At 32.5% G+C, this 15,181-nt stretch overlaps 4 non-coding genes across 4 annotated transcripts; all 4 read right to left on the bottom strand.

Annotated features, from left to right (window-relative positions):
• Positions 1 to 4,683: 4,683 nt before the first annotated feature.
• LOC121993308 lies at positions 4,684 to 4,845 on the bottom strand. The gene has a single exon (XR_006115169.1). It is a non-coding gene; the product is annotated as a U1 spliceosomal RNA (small nuclear RNA).
• A 1,027-nt stretch (positions 4,846 to 5,872) lies between these two features.
• Positions 5,873 to 6,034, bottom strand: LOC121993368. The gene has a single exon (XR_006115228.1). It is a non-coding gene; the product is annotated as a U1 spliceosomal RNA (small nuclear RNA).
• A 937-nt stretch (positions 6,035 to 6,971) lies between these two features.
• LOC121993332 lies at positions 6,972 to 7,133 on the bottom strand. The gene has a single exon (XR_006115194.1). It is a non-coding gene; the product is annotated as a U1 spliceosomal RNA (small nuclear RNA).
• Positions 7,134 to 8,196: 1,063 nt separating this feature from the next.
• On the bottom strand, positions 8,197 to 8,357 carry LOC121993393. Its single transcript, XR_006115244.1, has one exon. It is a non-coding gene; the product is annotated as a U1 spliceosomal RNA (small nuclear RNA).
• Between the last annotated feature and the right edge of the window lie 6,824 nt (positions 8,358 to 15,181).

Below are 15,181 nucleotides of genomic sequence, written 5' to 3'. Positions count from 1 at the left end.
GTATCAAGATTTGAAACAGAGATTCTGGTGGTCTGGACTCAAGAGAGATGTTTCAAAATATGTCAGTATCTGCCTGACATGCCAAAGAGTCAAAGCAGAGCACCAGAGACCAGGAGGAGTCCTACAGCCTCTCCCAATACCAGAGTGAAAGTGGGAAGAAATATTCATGGACTTTATAACAGGTCATCCAAGGATCACTAATGGGTACGATGCGATATGGGTGATAGTGGACAGGTTGACAAAGTCTGCCCATTTTCTAGCCATCAAGGTGTCCCACTCTATAGAGCAGTTGGCACAGCTATATGTTAAGGAAGTGATCAGACTTCATGGAGTTCCGAAGTCAATTGTTTCTGATAGGGATGGGTGCTTCACCTCTCATTTTTGGGAGTGTGTTCAGAATGCATTAGGCACCAAACTGAAGTTCAGCACAGCCTTCCATCCCCAGAATGATGGACAGACAGAGCGAGTAAATCAGATTTTAGAAGACATGCTCCGGGCTTGTGCATTAGATTTTAAGGGTAGTTGGTGCAAGTATCAGTATTTAGCTGAATTCGCCTACAACAATAGCTACCAGGCCACAATCAAGATGGCACCTTACGAGGTACTGTATGGCCGAAAGTGCAGATCACCCATTTGCTGGCAAGAAGCAGGTGAAAGGAAAGAAATGGAAGTAGAGCTGGGCATTCAGACAGAGATGATAGATGAGACCACTCAGACTATCCAGAAGATCAGACAGAGAATTGAGACTGCCCAGAGCAGACAGAAAAGTTATGCTGACACACTCCGTAGGCCACTTGAGTTCCAAGTAGGGGATTCAGTCTTTCTCAAGGTCGCTCCTATGAAGGGGGTGATGAGATTTGACAAAAAGGGCAAGTTAAGTCCTCGCTACGTAGGACCCTACCTGATCACAGAGAGGATTGGGAAGGTAGCTTACAAGCTAGACTTACCTCAAGACATGTCAGCAATACACAATGTATTTCATGTCTCCATGCTAAAGAAGTGCCTCCACGACCCTAGCCAAGTGATTCAGCCTCAGTCAGTGCAGATCCAGGAGGATCTTAGCTATGAGAGCAGACCTACACAGATAATGGACAGAGGAGTTAAGAGACTAAGAAACAGAGAAGTTCCACTAGTGAAGGTCATCTGGCAGAACCAGAAGCACGAGGAAGTTACTTGGGAGCGTGAAGACAGCATTAGACAGAAATATCCAGAATTATTCTAAGTTCGAGGACGAACTTTTTATAAGTTATGGAGAATTGTAACACCCCAAATTTTATTATTTGGAGTTCTAAAAGTTCTTATAAATATTTATAAATGCTTTAGGAATATTCTAGAGATTTTTTGAAATTTTTAGAGTATTTTTATGTAATTTTTGGAGTTCGTTTGGTATTTTTATCAAAAGAAAGAAGTTGCAAAAAAAATAAAGAGGTATTGTTATGCAATTTTCAGAGTTCGTTTGGTATTTTTACCAAAAGAAAGAAGTTGCAAAAAAAATAAAGAGGTTTGACAGAGGTTCGAACCCGCGACCTCCGACCCGATCCAAGACTTAAGCGAAGCGCGATAGCCAAGCGCTCAAGCTGGTGTTTTCATGATCAAAGTGATGGCGAAATAAATTTAAGTAATAACTGAAACCGGGAATACCCATTGGTATAAAAAGGAATCGGGTTATTTCCTCACGACCAAAACCCTCTCTTCCTCTCCTCTCTCGCGTGCGACGGCGCTGCTCGGTCGAAAATGAAGCCGAAGCTAGGGCTTCATATCTGACGGCCAACCAAGGGGTAATTCCGTGAGCTTTTCACAGATTCGAGACCCTCTCGTCGAGGAGAACCAGTAGGCACGAAGAAGAGGCCGAGATTTCAAGCCCTTTGAAACCCTAGAAGCTTCTCTTCTCAGCTGTAAGTCCAAGAACACATAGGTAAGTGCTCTCGCCTACAGTAGGAGTAGTTTTCGAATTCTTGTTTCCTTCTTTAGTTTGAGTTTTTCAACAGACAATTAATAGAAGTCTAATTCCAGCAAGTTTAGATCTTCTTTTGCTATTTATGGGGCACGAACAACCCCTTACCCTTAGCACGTTAGTTGAATTTTCTTGCTTCATAATTGTGCATGTTAGTATTTCAGTTTTTTTAGTTTCGTTACTGATTTAGGCAGCATGAACGACCTGTGTTTTAAGTATACCGTGTTGGTTTGCTCTGTTACTGCAATGAATAAGAACAACTTTATTTGAACCATACCGTTTAGACCTTTTCTGCTTTCCAATCAGCACGAGCAGCCTTACCTAAGCTCCAGCATGCAGTTTTAGATGTTCTTTTAGCATCCCAGTTGCTTGTTTTTTTTCTTTGCCACGGTGTTGAGCATGAACGGCTATGGGTAGCATTTCAGTCTATTTTGTTTTCCTTGCCATGGTACTGAGCATGAAGAACAGTTATGTTTTTTTTACATTTCAGTAGCAATTTCTTTACTAGCTACATTGTGTATGAACTGCTATATACTTTATTAGCATGCAGTGGGTTTTGCCTTGGTTTTGGGTACATGTATCATGAACAGATAGCCTTAGTATTTTGAGTATTTAAAGCATGAAACTTAGCATTCTACAGATTTAGTTTCGTGTTGAGTTATTGAGCATGAACAGATCGTATATTTGAGTAGTTATAAGTAAGAAAAGACCAAGGATTTAATTTATATAATCCCAAATTCCAAAATTTGGAATCAAACGTACACCAAGTGTTTAAAGAAATGTCGAGGCACTTTATTTTAGGAGTATTTAAAGATAATATGTATTTTATTTGAAAAGGCTAGTACCCGACTTCCGAGGTTATCGTTAAATAAATCCAGGTGACCAATTCCGAGGTCTTTACCCTCGTAAGACTGGTGACTCGCAACATCAGTTTCTATTAGGGAGCGTGCAATGGTACTAAGCCTGGGCCCAAGAGATTATTATTTTGAAGTATAAGAGTATAAGTTTTGGGAACAAATGAAATAAGCTTCACATAGGTTTAAAAACCAGCAAGTTTAGCTCTTTTATTCTAGCATGTTGTATAGACTTTCTTACTGCTATTTGCAAGCATGAGCAGCCTTACATGTTTAGCATTTCAGTCTGTTTTGATTTCTTTGATTTCGGTTCCTTTGCTATTAGATGAGCATGAGCAGCTTCTCCTTTAAAGCATTCAGTTTCTAGATTCCTTTTTGTACACATGCATATCCGGGTTTTGTGAGTTAGATAGCGTTTACTAAGCATCCGCTTATAGTTGCATTTCCTCTTACTGCAGATAAAGGGAAAGGAAAGCTACAGTCAAGGAAGGCGACAAGGAGGTGTGGGATGAATGTGTGATGTCTGGACTATGGAAGCCTTGGGACCTTGCTAAAGAATTTATTAAGATTAATTTTTATTTAAGTTGATAAGAAAATTTTGGGATCAGATTTTCTATTTCGTGCTGCTAGGGGATTCATTTATGGGCTAACTATTTTCCTTATTGTAAGCTAAGGTTGCCTGGAAATTTTAATATGATATAGTCATTACACTTGAATTGAATGCATTAGTTGCTGTAAGTTAGTTGCTGTAAGTTACATGTTCTGATCTTATTTCAAAAAAACAAATGTTAAGTGTTACTATCTTTAGAGTAAGCAATATCAGTTAAGTAGAATGAGTAATTAAGTAGCGTCCACCCTTAGAGAGTAGTAGTAGTAAGGAGGTTGGTTGCTACAGTTAAGATTAAGAATAAGTCGTAAAATAAAAAAACATAAATAATAGACATAAAATATTTTATCATTTATCAAAATCCTAATGTTAATCTTAGAAAAATCATTATACCTAAGGCGGTCTATCTTCCTCACCGTATCACTAACTAATTGAATCAATGATTCATAAATAATCGATTGAATAAATGAATATCTTATCATAACTTTTAAAGTGTGTTTGGTTCAAGTTATCATATATAATCTTAATTGGTTAAGTGATCATAATATAATCACATAATCAAAATTATGGGGAATAAAATATAACCTAATTTATTTGGTTCAACCTAAATAATGTAATAAAAATTTATTTATTTGAAAATTTTAATATATAATTTAGTTTAATATTTTATTATATTACCCTCCATTATAAAATCAATAGTAACTTTAGGTGTTTTGTTTTTTAAACTTAATTTTTTTTTAACATTTGTTTTTTAACTATACATTTTTTAAATTTTTTTAAGTATATTTTTTACTTACCTTATAAAAAATACAACTTTATTTTTTAAATAAAATATCACATATTTTTAATTTTATTTCATTTTTATAATTTGAAATAAATTACATATGCAATTGGTTAATCAGCATGTTATCACCCAGATATTCACAGTTCGAACCCAAACTACAATGTATTTGTATCTCAATTTACACTGATGGTCGGTGGAAAATTTATATGAGACTGTACCGATTACTTCAAGAGATAGTTAATAAAGCTAAATAGGATTATCATTTTTTTAATTGACTAATTTGAAATGTTTATACTATTAATTTCTGACAATAAATTTAGTTTCATTTATTTGGTTTTCTTAGATTATATTAATTTTTTAAAAATATAAGAATGTGTGTAAAATGATTAAATAAAACCAATCATGTGATATATAAAAAATAATAATTATTATTATTAATAAAATTAGGATTAAAATAAATAAAATAATTTATTTTAAGAATTAGGAAGGGGCCGCGCGAACGCGTACCCCCACTACAACAAATTATGACGTCCACTCTCCCAACTTGGGGAGATGGTAGACCAATACCCCTCCAAAGTGCAATGGAGGTCATTGGGCTAGGTCATAGGCCATCTTGATCACCCATAGACCCCGTCCAGGTAAGTATGGAGCAAAGGCTCATGTCCATATGCTTTAATAGCAGTTTTCACATTTTGCTTCTTGTTATTTTAACAATATGGGACTAATTATAATCTAAAACTTCATTATGTTAGGATTAGAGAAGCAACTTACTTTTTCAAAAAGATTTCCAATGCAAATATGAAAGTTAAACTATTTCTACTTTGTTAAGATTAAGAATAAGTCGTAAAATAAAAAAACATAAATAATAAACATAAAATATTTTATCATTTATCAAAATCCTAATATTAATCTTAGAAAAATCATTATACCTAAGGGGGTCTATCTTCCTCACCGTATCTCTAACTAATTGGAACAATGATTCTTAAATAATCGATTGAATAAATGAATATCTTATCATAATTTTTAAAGTGTGTTTGGTTCAAGTTATTATATATAATCTTAATTGATTAAGTGATCATTATGTAATCACATAATCAAAATTATGGGGAATAAAATATAACCTAATTTATTAGGTTCTACCTAAATAATGTAAAAAAAAAATATTTATTTGAAAATTTTAATATATAATTTAGTTTAATATTTTATTATATTACCCTCCATTATAAAATCAACAGTAACTTTAGGTGTTTTGTTTTTTAAACTTAATTTTTTTTTAACATTTGTTTTTTAACTATACATTTTTTAAAATTTTTTAAGTATATTTTTTACTTTCCTTATAAAAAATACAACTTTATTTTTTAAATAAAATATCACATATTTTTAATTTTATTTCATTTTTATAATTTGAAATAAATTACTTATGCAATTGGTTAATCAGCAATGTTATCATTTTTTTAATTGACTAATCTGAAATGTTTATACTATTAATTTCTGACAATAAATTTAGTTTCATTTATTTGGTTTTCTTAGATTATATTAATTTTTAAAAAATATAAGAATGTGTGTAAAATGATTAAATAAACCAATCATGTGATATATAAAAAATTATTATTATTATTATTATTAATAAAATTAGGATTAAAATAAATAAAATAATTTATTTTAAGAATTAGGAAGGGGCCGCGCGAACGCGTACCGCCACTACAACAAATTATGACGTCCACTCTCCCAACTTGGGGAGATGGTAGACCAATACCCCTCCAAAGTGCAATGGAGGTCATTGGGCTAGGTCATAGGCCATCTTGATCACCCATAGACCCCGTCCAGGTAAGTATGGAGCAAAGGCTCATGTCCATATGCTTTAATAGCAGTTTTCACATTTTGCTTCTTGTTATTTTAACAATATGGGACTAATTATAATCTGAAACTTCATTATGTTAGGATTAGAGAAGCAACTTACTTGTTTAAAAAAGATTTCCAATGCAAATATGAAAGTTAAACTATTTCTACTTTGTTAAGATTAAGAATAAGTCGTAAAATAAAAAAACATAAATAATAAACATAAAATATTTTATCATTTATCAAAATCCTAATGTTAATCTTAGAAAAATCATTATACCTAAGGGGGTCTATCTTCCTCACCGTATCTCTAACTAATTGGAACAATGATTCTTAAATAATCGATTGAATAAATGAATATCTTATCATAATTTTTAAAGTGTGTTTGGTTCAAGTTATTATATATAATCTTAATTGATTAAGTGATCATTATGTAATCACATAATCAAAATTATGGGGAATAAAATATAACCTAATTTATTAGGTTCTACCTAAATAATGTAAAAAAAAATGATTTATTTGAAAATTTTAATATATAATTTAGTTTAATATTTTATTATATTACCCTCCATTATAAAATCAACAGTAACTTTAGGTGTTTTGTTTTTTAAACTTAATTTTTTTTTAACATTTGTTTTTTAACTATACATTTTTTAAAAATATTTAAGTATATTTTTTACTTACATTATAAAAAATACAACTTTATTTTTTAAATAAAATATCACATATTTTTAATTTTATTTCATTTTTATAATTTACAATAAATTTAGTTTCATTTATTTGGTTTTCTTAGATTATATTAATTTTAAAAAAATATAAGAATGTGTGTAAAATGATTAAATAAACCAATCATGTGATATATAAAAAATAATTATTATTATTATTAATAAAATTAGGATTAAAATAAATAAAATAATTTATTTTAAGAATTAGGAAGGGGCCGCGCGAACGCGTACCCCCACTACAACAAATTATGACGTCCACTCTCCCAACTTGGGGAGATGGTAGACCAATACCCCTCCAAAGTGCAATGGAGGTCATTGGGCTAGGTCATAGGCCATCTTGATCACCCATAGACCCCATCCAGGTAAGTATGGAGCAAAGGCTCATGTCCATATGCTTTAATAGCAGTTTTCACATTTTGCTTCTTGTTATTTTAACAATATGAGACTAATTATAATCTAAAACTTCATTATGTTAGGATTAGAGAAGCAACTTACATGTTTCAAAAAGATTTCCAATGCAAATATGAAAGTTAAACTATTTCTACTTTGTTAAGATTAAGAATAAGTCGTAAAATAAAAAAACATAAATAATAAACATAAAATATTTTATCATTTATCAAAATCCTAATGTTAATCTTAGAAAAATTATCATTTATCAAAATCCTAATGTTAATCTTAGAAAAATCATTATACCTAAGGGGGTCTATCTTCCTCACCGTATCTCTAACTAATTGGAACAATGATTCTTAAATAATAATAAATGAATATCTTATCATAATTTTTAAAGTGTGTTTGGTTCAAGTTATTATATATAATCTTAATTGATTAAGTGATCATTATGTAATCACATAATCAAAATTATGGGGAATAAAATATAACCTAATTTATTAGGTTCTACCTAAATAATGTAAAAAAAAAATTATTTATTTGAAAATTTTAATATATAATTTAGTTTAATATTTTATTATATTACCCTCCATTATAAAATCAATAGTAACTTTAGGTGTTTTGTTTTTTAAACTTAATTTTTTTTTAACATTTGTTTTTTAACTATACATTTTTTGAAATTTTTTAAGTATATTTTTTACTTACCTTATAAAAAATACAACTTTATTTTTTAAATAAAATATCACATATTTTTAATTTTATTTCATTTTTATAATTTGAAATAAATTACTTATGCAATTGGTTAATCAGCATTGATGTTATCATTTTTTTAATTGACTAATTTGAAATGTTTATACTATTAATTTCTGACAATAAATTTAGTTTCATTTATTTGGTTTTCTTAGATTATATTAATTTTTTAAAAATATAAGAATGTGTGTAAAATGATTAAATAAAACCAATCATGTGATATATAAAAAATTATTATTATTATTATTAATAAAATTAGGATTAAAATAAATAAAATAATTTATTTTAAGAATTAGGAAGGGGCCGCGCGAACGCGTACCCCCACTACAACAAATTATGACGTCCACTCACCCAACTTGGGGAGATGGTAGACAATACCCCTCCAAAGTGCAATGGAGGTCATTGGGCTAGGTCATAGGCCATCTTGATCACCCATAGACCCTGTCCAGGTAAGTATGGAGCAAAGGCTCATGTCCATATGCTTTAATAGCAGTTTTCACATTTTGCTTCTTGTTATTTTAACAATATGGGACTAATTTAATCTAAAACTTCATTATATGTTAGGATTAGAGAAGCAACTTACTTGTTTCAAAAAGATTTCCAATGCAAATATGAAAGTTAAAATATTTCTACTTTGTTAAGATTAAGAATAAGTCATAAAATAAAAAAACATAAATAATAAACATAAAATATTTTATCATTTATCAAAATCCTAATGTTAATCTTAGAAAAATCATTATACCTAAGGGGGTCTATCTTCCTCACCGTATCTAACTAATTGGATCAATGATTCTTAAATAATTGATTGAATAAATGAATATCTTATCATAACTTTTAAAGTGTGTTTGGTTCAAGTTATCATATATAATCTTAATTGGTTAAATGATTATTATGTAATCACATAATCAAAATTACGGGGAATAAAATAAAACCTAATTTATTTGGTTCAACCTAAATAATGTAATAAAAATTTATTTATTTGAAAATTTTAATATATAATTTAGTTTAATATTTTATTATATTACCCTCCATTATAAAATCAATAGTAACTTTAGGTGTTTTGTTTTTTAAACTTAGAGGATGTTTGGCTGAACTTATAAGCTCTCTAAAACAGCTTATAAGTTGTTTTGGAGCTTATAAGCTCTTCAAATTTGTTTGGTAAATTTTTTCCCAAACATCTTATAAGCTGTCAAAAAAAGTTGTTTTAGAGCTTATAAGTTGTTTTTAAAAAAGTATGGAAGTCCCTACTTTTTTAAAAAAGATCTTATTTTAATAATTTATTTCTCCAAAATATCCTTATATAATTTCACAAATCCTCATCTTATCCTCCATAAATTTTTATAAGCCTAATATCTTTTTATCTCCGTCGACTTCTCTTATAACACTGTGTCATCTTCTCCGCCAATGCCTCTTTCCAATTTTCTCTCCCCCATGCAGAAATTCACCCAAAATCCTTTATTAATAAAAATATCAAAATCCTCTATTAATAGTATTATACCCTTTTTGGTAATTTTATTAATAAAAAGATCTTATAATACCAAACACATCAATACCTTTAAGTTGATTGTAATAAGTTCACCCAAACACTTTAACAACTTATTTTTAAAATAAGACCTAACAACTTATAAGCTTCTAAAACAACTTATAAGCTGTACGAATTTATAAGTTGTTTTTAATAAGTTTAGCCAAACATCCTCTTAATTTTTTTTTAACATTTGTTTTTTAACTATACATTTTTTAAAAAAAAATTAAGTATATTTTTTACTTACCTTATAAAAAATACAACTTTATTTTTTAAATAAAATATCACATATTTTTAATTTTATTTCATTTTTATAATTTGAAATAAATTACTTATGCAATTGGTTAATCAGAATGTTATCACCCAGATATTCACGGTTCGAACCCTAACTATAATGTATTTGTATCTCAATTTACACTGGTGGTCGGTAAAAAATTTATATGAGACTGTACCGATTACTTCGAGAGATAGTTAATAAAGCTAAATAGGATTATCATTTTTTTAATTGACTAATTTGAAATGTCTATACTATTAATTTCTAATAATAAATTTAGTTTCATTTATTTGGTTTTCTTAGATTATATTAATTTTTTAAAAATATAAGAATGTGTGTAAAATGATTAAATAAAACCAATCATGTGAATCTTTGGAACTCTAGCTGGTGGGTTCATTCTTGATTTTGTGGATTCTACAATTTCCAATGCTTTTAAGGTATAACAATTTCATTGAGTCCTTAAGAGTTCTTTAACCTCTATGTTTACTTGCAAAGCCTTGGTTCACTGAATGACTACTAATATATTGTTTATTTCAAAATGCTACTATCTAGCAGCTTCTTGCTGATAGACATTGTTATGCTATTTCCTCTTTGGTTCCTTCAATAATGGATAGGTATCTTAATGCACACAATGGCTATGTGGATCTCAAAATTGTAGTAGTATCTAGGATACAATTGAATATCATAGATGATTTGTAACGACCCAATTTTTCCTATTTCAAGTTCTAAAAATCCATAAAAATATTTGGAAATACTTTTAAAATATTCTAAAGATTTTTAGGAATTTTTAGAGTATTTTTACGTAATTTTTGGAGGTCGTTTAGTAGGGTTACAAAAGAAAGAAGTTTTAAAAAAAACGATGAAGGTGAGATTCGAACCCACAACCTCGGGTCGGATGGACCCAAGCAAAACCGGCCCAACCGCTGAGCTACACGATTTTGTTAACCTTATATGGTGAGAATTAAGTTTATAGCATAGTTAATGATTAGAGAATAAATTGAGGAAAAGTGCGCGGCTAAGGGATTGAAACCGAGACCCTTCGATTCGGTTAAAAGTCGGCTGACCAACAGGGCTAGCGGCCGGTGTTAATTAAGGAAAGAGTGAATAATACTTAAGCAGTAGTTAGATGATAAAAACCCTAGTTATAAGAAGAGGACTTAAGTTTCACCCGTGACCTAAAAAACTCTCGATTCCTCTCTTCTCACGCGACGGCGCATCTCTCCACGGGGGAAACCGCAGCGAGCAAAGCTAGGGCATTGCGGTGGCCGGCGAGCACTCTTGATAAGATCCTTTAATGGATCTTTTCAAATAAATCTATTAATTTTATTTCCTTTTTAAATAAGTTTTAAACTTTTCCTTTTTTATTTTAGATAAGTTTTAATTTGACATTTTCTCATGAAAATGTATTTTTATTTTATTTTTCTTTTACACATTTTCTTTTGAAAAGGTAGTTTTATTTTATTTTTCTTTTAGACCTTTTCTTTTTGAAAAGGTAATTTAGGTCTCTATTTAAAGAGACGTTATGTAACTTTGGAAGACAAGCAATTTCCCTTTTAATTAATCAATTTCGTTTGATTATTGGAGGTCGATCCCCTCGAAGCGATCACCCTATCCCCCTTTTCCCTTTCTCTTTCGATTTTTTCACGTGATAGGCCCCTGAGTTCCTATCAACTTGGTATCAGAGCAAGTTCATTTCATCTTCGTCCTATAGTATTTCGCAGCAACTTCAACAAGCGCATGGCCTTAACCCGACTTCAAGAAAAGAAAATTCACTCTGTCATGGCGACCGGAGGATCTCATCCTGACGCCAAATGGGCTTTGGAATTTGAAGCTAAGCACGAGACAAGGATGGATAAACTCGAAAAAACTATGGCATCGTTGGTCACAATAGTACAAGAATTGAAGGATCGTTTAGAAGCAGATTCCAGCTCAAGCATACTAATCAAAAAGGGAATAAATCAACAATCTCGACAACAACATTATGACCAAGGAGCAAACTCAAATGAAGATCGAGAGCACAACTATCTACGTATGAAGGTGGAATTTCCTCGCTGGGAGAACAACGATCCGATTGGATGGATTTCAAGGGCTGAAAAATATTTTCGCTTCCACGGCACGTCGGACAATGCAAAGGTAGAACTAGCATCTATAAATCTTGAAGGCGATGCCATCCAATGGTATGACTGGCTTGAAGCATGCCATGGGCCTCCAAAATGGGAGGAATTCAAGGAAGAACTCATTAATCGATTTGGTCCCTCCGGTTATGAGAATGTTGATGGAGAATTGGCCAAAATTCGATAGACTTCAACCGTACTAGAGTACCAAGGGCGATTCGAGCGACTCTCTAATCGAACTCGTGATTGGTCAGAAAAGCAACTACTGGGCACTTTTATTGAAGGACTTCGCCTTGATATACGACGAGAAGTAAAAATGAATCAACCCCGCACCATGAAGGCTGCCTTATCCTTTGCACGACTACAAGAAGAGAAGATCAATGAGGAAGGAAGAAGAAATAACAAGGTAATTCGTGAAAACCCATCACATTATTCAACACCTCGTAGATTGACAAAAGAAGAGATCAAGGAAAGGATGGCAAAGGGATTATGTTGGCATTGCGATGAAAAGTGGCACCGTGGTCATCAATGCAAGCAAAAGAGGATACTGATGATTGAACCAATAGAGAACTCTGAGGAAGAAGATGATTTCTATGAAGGTGAAACACAAGATAATATCAACGAAGTACAAGATGACTCTATGGCAATATCAGTACATGCCTTAGAAGGACTACAAACTCCTCAAACAATGAAGGTAAAAGGATTCATTAAAAAGCAACCAGTAATGATACTTATAGATTCAGGAAGCACCAACAATTTTCTAGACTCAACCTTAGCAAGAAGGCTTAAACAAAAATTAGAGCGAGCATCCACATTTGATGTTAAGGTGGCGGATGGAAGATCACTTACAAGTCCAGGAAAATGCGAAGGTATTAAAATTATCTTACCAAATTATGAATTAATCACAGATCTTTTTCTTCTACCCCTGGATGGATGCGATGTTGTACTTGGAGCACAATGGTTGAGAACATTAGGAGACATAATATGGAATTTCTCTCAACTAACAATGCGCTTCCAAGATCAAGGAAAAGAAGTTTGCATCAGAGGCAAGAGACAAGATACTATCACATCAATCAGTAGTTATCAGGCAGAGCGGCTATTAAAGAAAGATTGCTCCATTTTTCTTATGCAACTCTCCATCAAAAAGGATCATAAAGGTACCTCATATACCCCTCCAGAATTAGAGACACTTCTTTCTAAATTTTCTATGATATTTGCTGAGCCAAAGGGACTTCCTCCATCACGTTCACATGATCATCGTATACCTCTAATACCGGGGAGTGCACCAACAAATGTTAGACCTTATCGCTACCCTTACATACAGAAGGAGGTAATTGAGAAGATTGTACAAGAGATGCTTCAAGCTGGTATTGTTCGCCCAAGTGTAAGCCCATATTCATCTCCAGTACTGCTTGTGCGAAAGAAAGATGGAAGTTGGCGAATGTGTGTAGATTATCGGGCACTCAATAAAATTACGGTGAAAGATAAGTATCCCATCCCCATCATTGATGAATTACTTGATGAATTAGGAGGTTCCTCATTCTTCTCAAAATTGGATCTTCGCTCAGGCTTCCATCAAATAAGGATCTATCAGCCGGACATTCCAAAAACAGCCTTTCGGACTCATGATGGTCATTATGAATTTTTAGTCATGCCTTTCGGTTTAACTAATGCACCTTCTACATTCCAAAGTTTGATGAACGATATTTTCAGGCCGTATCTCCGCAAGTTTGTTTTGATTTTCTTTGATGATATCCTTGTTTATAGTTCATCATTCGAAGATCATTTGCATCACCTTTATAAAGTACTCACTCTTTTGCGTGAGCATTCTCTTTTTGTGAAAAGATCTAAGTGCAACTTTGGGACAACTAAGGTGGAATACCTTGGTCATATTGTAAGTAAAAAAGGAGTAGCTACTGATCCATCAAAGGTGCTAGTTATGAAGGAGTGGCCCACCCCAAAGAATATCAAGGCATTACGTGGTTTTCTGGGTCTCACAGGTTATTATCGTAAATTTGTAAAAAATTATGGAAAGATTAGCGCTCCACTAACGGCTTTGTTAAAGAAAGATGCATTTAGATGGTGTCCTGAAGCAGAAAACGCATTTCAAAATTTAAAGGAGGCTATGACGACAACACCAGTTCTTGCACTACCTAATTTAATAAGCAATTTGTCATTGAAGCCGATGCATCTGGAGTTGGAATCGGAGCAGTACTTATGCAAGAAGGACAACCATTAGCTTTTACTAGCAAGGCACTATCTCCTCTACATCAACAGATGTCAATTTATGACAAGGAAATGTTGGCTATCATACATGCCGTTACAAAATGGAGACCCTATCTTCTTGGCCGACGCTTTCAAATACGAACTGATCATAAGAGTCTTAAGTTCATCTTGGATCAACGTATCTCAAATATGGATCAACAAAAATGGATCAAGAGACTTTTAGGATATGATTATGAAATCGTTTACAAGAAGGGAACGGAAAATACAGTCGCTGATGCTTTATCTCGCCTTCCTAACCAAATAGAGTTCACTGCTATATTCTTAGTAACTTGCAAAAACTTGGAGAACATAAAAAAGGAGCAAAAGGAAAATTCAGCGGCACAGGCTCTCATCCAAAACATATTACAAAATTCATCGCCAGAACCCCACTATTCTTGGGATGGAGAAATTTTACGATATAAAAATAGAATCTTCCTTCCAGCAAACTCAGCTGAAAAGGAAGTAATACTGGAGGAATTTCATTGTTCACCAATTGCAGGGCATTCTGGCTTCCTACGCACGTATAAACGGATTTCAAGAGCTTGGAAGGGAATGAAGAAGGATACCAAAAACTTTGTTGCTGAATGTGATATATGTCAAAGAAACAAAGGAGAAAATGTAGCAAGACTAGGTCTTCTTCAACCCCTTCCTATACCTGAACAAATTTGGACAGACATTTCCATGGATTTCATAGATGGGTTACCCACTTCACAAGGACAAAGTACTATCATGGTGGTCGTTGATCGTCTGACAAAGTATGCCCATTTTTGTACATTATCACATCCTTATACTACTGCCCGTGTTGCTCAAGCATTTGTTGACCATATAATCAAACTACATGGTCTACCAAGATCTATTGTCACTGATAGAGATCCGATTTTCACAAGTAAATTTTGGAGAGAATTATTCCAATTGCAAGGTACTAAACTTAATTTTAGCACATCTTACCACCCACAGTCTGATGGACAAACAGAGGTTGTTAATCGATGTTTAGAGAATTATTTACGTTGCTTAACTGGAGATAGACCCAAGGAGTGGGTTCGTTGGCTTCCATGGGCAGAATGGTGGTACAATACGACCTACCACTCAGCTACTAAGATTACCCC

Source organism: Zingiber officinale, chromosome 6B, assembly GCF_018446385.1.
Source record: "Zingiber officinale cultivar Zhangliang chromosome 6B, Zo_v1.1, whole genome shotgun sequence".
NCBI lineage: Eukaryota > Viridiplantae > Streptophyta > Magnoliopsida > Zingiberales > Zingiberaceae > Zingiber > Zingiber officinale.
The sequence above is the reverse complement of the archived record's forward strand: the minus strand, read 5'-3'. Positions and strand labels throughout refer to the sequence as shown.